The sequence below is a fragment of the Sciurus carolinensis genome, chromosome 9 (assembly GCF_902686445.1).
Source record: "Sciurus carolinensis chromosome 9, mSciCar1.2, whole genome shotgun sequence".
Taxonomy (NCBI): domain Eukaryota; kingdom Metazoa; phylum Chordata; class Mammalia; order Rodentia; family Sciuridae; genus Sciurus; species Sciurus carolinensis.
Window position 1 is genome coordinate 29,410,808 of NC_062221.1, and position 8,021 is coordinate 29,418,828.

Sequence of the window (8,021 nt, forward strand, 5' to 3'; positions counted from 1 at the left end):
CAGAAGAAGATCTATAAGCAATCAAAACACATATGAAAAAATGTTCACCATCTTTAGTAATAAGAAAATGCAAATCAAAACTACACTAAGATTCCATCTCATCCCAATTAGAATGGCGATTATCAAGAATACCAGCAACAATAGGTGTTGGAGAGGATGTGGGGGAAACAGGTACATTCATACATTGCTGGTGGGACTGCAAATTAGTGCAGTCACTCTGGAAAGCAGTGTGGAGATTCCTTACAAAACTTGGAATGGACCCACCATTTGACCCAGCTATCCCACTCCTTGGCCTATACCCAAAGGACTTAAAATCAGCATACTACAGAGATACAACCACATCAATGTTCACAGCTGCTCAATTCACAATGGCCAGATTGTGGAACCAACCTAGGTGCCCCTCAATTGATGAATGGATAAGGAAACTGTGATATATACACACTGTAAATAACTGTGGAAACTGTGATATATATACACACCATGGAATATTACTCAGCCATAAAGAATAATAAAATTATGGAATTTGCAGGCAAATGGATGCAGTTGGAGAATATCATGCTAAGTGAGATAAGCCAATGTCAAAAAACCAAAGGACGAATGATCTCACTGATAAGCAGATGATGACACATATAGGGGGTGGGAAGGGGGTAGGAATGGAGGAAGGATAAGAGGAGTGGGAGGGGTGGGGGGGAGAAAAAATAACAGAATGAATCAAAAACTATTACCCTAGGTAAATATATGATTACACAAATGGTATGCCTCTACTTCATGTACAGAGAAACAAGATGTATCCCATTTGTTTACAATAAAAATGAATTGAAAAATGTTTTTGATCAATATATGCATTTGAGTTACAGATACAAAAAGAACAAAATTAAGTAATCTATTTCCACATATAATGTGTGCATATTTACAACATATATGGAAGTATGTGTAAAACACCTGATTCCATGTTTACATCTATAGAGGACTGGCATGGAGGGGCATAAGAAAGACTCATCCTTATAGTTGGAGTATTTTACCTTGAGTATTAATTAGTAAAGTTTGGATTTTAAATAATGAAAAAAAAGGCTGCCTATTACTTTTCTTTAAGCACATATTGGTAATGAATGATTCAAGAAATCAGGATAAAGTATTTTTGTTCAAAACCTGTATTCTCCTGTACATCCATAAATAAAGTTTATTTCTCCAACTCTCCATTTTTTGGTTACCTTTTCCTTAAGCCAATAATCCATAGCCCAAAGAATCCTCTGGTGCGTGTTTTAAACAGCCTTCTACAGATTCACACTGAAAAATAGTTGTAAGAGCAGAACTGCAGATAAGCACTGACTCTGCTACCATAAAACTGAAGGTTAGAGAAATGCAAGATGCCTGAAGAAGTTAAGTAAGACAGAGCCTGAAAACAGCCCAGAGCACAGGTGCTTCATTTTATAGTTTTCTCTAATTTTCTTTATCCAAGTAATTGATTAAGATGTTCAAAAGCAATGCTGTACCTGTTATCAATCCCTTTAAAGGTGTATGAATCTCTCTTAGTGAAAACCCTCAACACTGGACATTTTCCATCCTGGGAGAGTGATGGCTTTACAGTTGTTCCACTATGTATAATTGTTAAGTTTTCTGAAATTTAAAATGGTTAAGGAAAATTTTGTATGACCACAGGATATGTGTACATTTTTTCCCAAATTGAACAAAGGACTAAATTTGGGAGAAATTACATTTATACAAATACTCCCAGTGGAGTGCAAGATAACAAATGAATAGTGGTGATGTGAGTAGAAAAATGTCACAATATTCCAATGTGTAACATGGATGAAGAGTTGTTATTGTACTAGTTTCCTAAGGCTGCTGTAAAAAATTACTATAGACTAAATGACTTAAGTAATAGGGATTTATTCTCTCCCAGTTCTGAAGACTACATGTATGAAACCCGGCAGCACTATATTCCCTTCAGAGCTTCTAGGAAAGAATATGCTTCTTGCCTGTGCCAGCTTCTGGTGGTTGCCCTGGCATTCCTGGGTTTGTGACAGCATCACTCCATTCTTTGTCTCTGTCTTCCTGTCACTTTCTCATCTGTGTATATCTCCTCTGTGTGTCTTTCTTATAAGGATACTTGTGATTATATTTAGGGTCTGTCTGGACAAACCAAGGTAAGCTCCTGATCTTGAGATCCTTCACCTAGTCACATCTGTTTTCCACACAATATAATATTCACTCTTTTTTTGTATAAAGTAATTCAGGTTCCAGGGATTAGTATATAGACCTATCTTTTGGGAGAGGTTACCATTCAACCCACTACAGTTATCAAAGATACACTACATATTCCTTTTGGTATGGAATTCCAGAATGATTATTTTTGCAACATTAACAAGGAACAAGAGTGCGCCAAGATTCTTAACTAATTCCTAATTGAAAGCAGTTGTATACTAGTGTAATGTAACAGGAATGAGACTGCATGATGTCTGAGACTAGGATTACAATGGCCATAGGTGCATTACCAAGTTGTTTTGGGACAGTATTCAACTCCTAGGTAAGATGTTTGGCTATCCTGGGGCTCTCATGGTGAGAGAACAAGTAGAAAGAGGAAGAGGGATGCCTGGGGAGCTCAAATACTTCAGTTCAGGCATTAGACATGTGAACACAGAGGCCTTTGAAATGACTGCAGACCCAGCCAACATCTGAGTAAACATCCTAACATGGCAATTAAAAATGGGTAAATGATTTGGATAGATGTTCACTCAGAGAAGATGTATAAATAGCCAATAAGCATGTAAAAATATCCTGAACATCATTAATCAAAAGAAGTGTGAATTAAAACCACAATGAGATGCCACTTCATACCCACCAGGATGGCTATAATCCACATGATGAACAATAACAAGTGTTAGTAAGGATGTGGACACATTGGAACATTCATATATTGCTGGTAGGAATGTAAAATGGTTCAACTATTTTGGAAAACACTTTGGTAGTTCCTGACAAAATGAAGTATAGAATCACAATATGACCCAGGTATTCTGTTCCTAGTAAGATATCTAAGAAAAATGAAAACACATGTTCATACAAAAACTTGTTTGTTACTGTTAATAGCAGCATTAGTTTTAATATTTCAAAAGTAAAAACAACCCAAATGTCCAATATCTGACAAACTAAAAAACAAAATATGGTGTAGCTATACAATGAAACTTTATTTAGCCATTAAAGGAATACAAAATGAATATATGCTATAACATGGATGAACCTTGAAAATATAATCCTAATTAAAAGAAGTCAGACACAAAGAGCTACATACTGTCTAAATCTATATGAAATATCTGAAACAGGCAAATCTATAGAGACATGAAGTAGGTTAGTGGTTTTCAGGTGCTTGAGAAAGTAAGGAATAGAATGATGATTTCTGGGCATAGGGTTTCTTTGGGGGGGTGATGAAATGTTCTGGATTAGAAAGTGGTAATGATTTGTATTACCTTGTATACCATACTTGAGCATAGTATAAACCACTGGTCAAATCACACACTCTAGTGATAAATGAGATACACATACATATACAAATATACACATATAAATGTGTACTGCATATATATGTACATAATCACATGTATATATTTGTACATATGTATATATGTATATGTATGTATATACACACATACACAAATTGAAATGATGAAGAAGTAAATGAAAACTGAAGACCAAGAAGAAGCATCTAAAATGGAGAGGTAGGTAAGAAGGTTTAGCTGAGGAATTGTGAAGAGAGGTGGAATGAGAAATACAAGAGGAGATTTGCACTCAATGAAAAGGAAATAAGGCAGAGACACAGTGGTGTGGAAGATGCAAGAATAGAGAAAGCTTGAAATAGACTATTATAGAGGAATGGAATTAAGCCAAAGATATAAGAAATAGAATATTCCATTCAACAATAAAGGTAACTCCTTAATAGTCTAAGCATAAGAAAAGATGCAAATGAGAGAATAGCAGACTTTGTCGAGGAGAATGTAATTTAAAGCAAGCAGCTGGGAAAATCTGAGAACAGAAGCCTATTCAGGAGAAGCAGAAGCCAATGGCTATTTCCACTGTTTAACTTTACCGTATTTCATTTATCATTTTATCATTATTGGATTTTTAGGTTATTTCCATTTTGAAGCTATTATGAATACTGCTGCTATGAGCAGTCATATACAAGTCTTTGTGTGGTTATATGATTTCATTTTACTCGGGTATCTTTCCAGGAGTGAGATACCTGAGCTATATAGTTACTCTACATTTAGCTTTTTGAGGAACTATCAAACCATTTTCCAAAGCAGTTGCACTATCTCACACCCACGCCAGCATTGTATGAAGTTTCCATTTCTCCACATTCTTGCCAACACTTTTTATGACCAAGAGGGAAGGTCAGCACAGCATCCCAAGAAAAGGTGGCATAAACTTCACGTATGCCCTCTGTAGACAAGATGTAATTTCTAAATGATTTATATAGAGTCATTTGCTCTATTCTCACAATAATGAGATGAAGTAGGTCTAATTATTAGTGCATGGTTTCTATGTTTTCATTTATCATAAGGCCAATAGGATGAGTGAACTATGTTTTCCTATTTTCTGTATTTTGTTTAATAATAAAATGTTTTATTATTAAAATAAAAACCTTTGTATAAAAACATTACCAATCAAAAGCTGTATTTACACTTATTGATGCAAAGTCCAATTAAGCATCAAACTCTGAATGGGTACAGTGACAAGCTATATATGCAAATAAACTGAACACACTTAAAATTCTACTTCTACCAAATAACGATTTATGCAAAAGGAAATGGAACATGTGAAAGCTGTCCAGAAACTAAAATGGCAGAGATATTAACTTAACAAACCATTGAAAGTTACTCATCTCTGAAAAGGCACTTCTTGTTATAAAAGTGCTTAAAACCCAAACAAATTTCCTCTACACAGCAAGACCCAGGGATAATATAAAAAAACTGCAAAGAGTGATAGACTAGTTATTATCAAGTTTCTAAAAACTTTTATAGCAAGAATTTAAATCAGACTACTCTGAGGTTTCTTCATCTTAACTTCCAAGAATATCTTTTAGACAATAGTTTTAAGTAGTGCAGTGTAATTTTGCCCACAAATCTTTGGATGACTGTAAACAGAATGCACCACTTAACTTTAGGATGGAAGAAATCAGCAGAAACAAAGTCTCAACTGTGATGAGTTATATAGTAAGCACAATAAATGGGGTAGTCTCATCAGAGGCATTCAAAGTAATACTCCATTTCACAACAATTACCTAATTTTTCCACATGGTTCTAAGATTTTCATGCCTTGATTCTGTTAAAAATGTCAATTAGTGTGAACATTAAAATCATAACCATTGTTTTTGTATAAACAAATTAGAGGACTGCTCTCTGGAATACTATAGAACAGTTAACACTTGTGTGGTCCTTCTAAATGCACTAATTAAATCATACATGCTTTTATAAAATTGGCATTTAAAAAGGGTTCTGAAACCAAGGGATCAGAGAGGAACACTGGAAAAACAGGGAAGTTATGAGATGAAGGCAGGGGAAGCAAAGGAGAAACTACAGGAAGGTGAAGTGTAATTAGCCAAATGCCTTCTGTGATGTTCCAGAAACACGGGCCAGTCTAATGAGATGAAATTGAGTTTCCTATAAAGCAGACTGATCGCCAAGATTCTTAAGTCAGGTTCCAATTTATGAGAAAACTGAGAACTTTAAGGGCAGTATGAGAAGAGGAAGGCCAGCATTTTGAGGGTATTATGCTTACATTTCAAATTCCTGTTTCAGGCTTTTCAAGTAATCATGCGCATTCCCAAAGCCATGATACTTGGCTAAATACACAAGGATCCCCAGTTGCATACTGTCTATCTCTCTGGTGGCAGAAACTGCAGTTGCAGATTCCTGGGCAAGGTGAGCAATGCCAGTTTGGATTTAGCAGAGCATCCTTGACCTCTTCACCACAATGATTTCGAAGGCAGGTATCACAGAACTGGCCTTGAGTGCCACAGCAGTCTGGGTTTCTGCAGTTTGTTTTGGCATCAATTGTTTTCCGATGACAAGTAGATTGCAGTGATGTATCTTCTCTCGAGAGCTGCTGCAGAGGTTCTCAATTCTTCCTGTGTAATTTCTTCCACTGGGCAAATTATATGCAGAAGGGTCATGGATCCCAGGCACTGACTTCTGGGCATATCATTATCATTCATGTAGCTGTCCACAGTCTTCCACTTTTTCATCAGCATAAACTTATTCTGTTCCTCTTCTTCCTCCTCCTCTTCTGTGGGAAGAGCACTAAGGGACCTCAGGATCCAGGACCTTGACCTAGTTAGAGGAGGAGCTCTCCAGTCAGGGTTGTTCCTGGAAGCCACACCTGGGAATGTAGGCCTTTGGGGTGTCTTTGATTGATTTGCTGATCTTGGGCCTGGGAGGAAATGTCTTCCAGGGAAGGAACCAAGGAAACTTTCTAATTCTGGCATGAGTTTTGCAAACATTTCTTTGTTTTGCTTTATATTTAATGTCCTTTTCTCAAGAAAGTTCATGCCGCTTTCTTCTTCTGAATCAGAATTAGAACCAGTGGCAAAATGAGGGCTGAGGGCCGTTTTTTTTTTTTTTTTTTTTTTTTGGTTGACTGCCCCCCTGGTATTTCGTGCTGGGAACTTCATCGCCACCCTTAGAGGTCCAGAATGTCTTTACTAGCTAGGGGTCCTTACAGCCTTCGCGGTTTGCCTGCAGACTTATGTTTACAAAATTATCAGAAGCAAAGCTGTCGCAACTGTCATCGGAGGATGATAAGGTTTCCGTGGAAATCAACTTCATATATCTGAATTTCTTTAAGTTCTTTACTCTGAGATCCTTTTGCAACTCACGGTGAGCCTCCATGCTGGTGGCAGGCACCCAGGCTATGCTCAGAGCCGAGTGAGGTGAGTAGGAGGTACATCCTATTCTCTGTATTCTTGATGCTCTGGCTATTTTGAGCCTTGCTGACTGGGAAGAGACTGCCCCTTCCAGGGCTAGCCAATCCTTAGTGACTGCAAAGGAGAATGTTTTTATACCAACGAATCAAGCCAGAACCCTTTCCATAGCTTGTATTAAACTTTCACATATCAAGTCAGTATTTCACCTGATGGAAATCAACCCAGGGTCAGCAACGAGACAACTAGGGATGGTCCCTATGTCTCAAAGACCACCAGAATTATTCACACTTGCCCATTATCCTAAGCTGTTTACCCTGTCCTGCTTTGCTTTTCTTGCTTTAACAGTGGTTCACTTCACCTTCTGAATATAGCTCTGAGGCTTATTTTTAAAAAGGACATGTTTGCCTTTTCCTCTTCTCCCTCTCCCACTCTCTACCTGGGGGCAGAGAACAAGATTACCTTGAGTTACCTGTGCTCCACAGGAAGGAGATATCTGTCAGAGGATCTAGGAAGTGAGTATCTTCCAAATTAACAAGTGAATGTTAACACACCATCAGGGTGCCCTGGGACCCCCTGTCAGGGCACACCTGGAATGTGGCCTTTGAAGAGCTCCTATAAAATATCCCTGTTCCTGCTGATGGGCAGAATCACAGACTTTGGGACAGGAGTCCCCTTTGTTTCTCCTTTGCTAGCAAAATAATAAAACTTTTTTCCTTTTTCTCAAAACCATGTCTTCATTATTGAATTGGCATTGGGGACAAGGATGGAACTTTCAGTTACAAATTTGGCAACCCATAGGACCTGAGAGCAGCCCCTGCTCTGGCTTTCCTGGGCAGGCCTGGCACTCCAAGCAACCACACATCCATGCTGAGGATGTAAAGTAAACTTCTTGAAAGCTGACTACTGGAAAGTTAAGAGACAGGCAAGTGTGCCCTGGGTCAATCCAGAGGAGCTGTTGTTACTGTAAGTCAAGGGAGTGACTGAGGGACTCCCAGTAGCTGCTGAAGCCCCCTTTGTTTTGGGGAACTCCTGCCTTCCTTCCCTGCACTGAGGATTTCTCCATCTTGGTCTACATTGAGAAAAAGGAAACTTAATGCAGTAGAGT

The 8,021-nt window shown here is 38.0% G+C and overlaps 1 pseudogene; it reads right to left on the minus strand.

The window, feature by feature from the left end:
- Positions 1 to 5,768: 5,768 nt before the first annotated feature.
- On the minus strand, positions 5,769 to 6,881 carry LOC124992319 (cell division cycle-associated protein 7-like; annotated as a pseudogene).
- Positions 6,882 to 8,021: the final 1,140 nt, after the last annotated feature.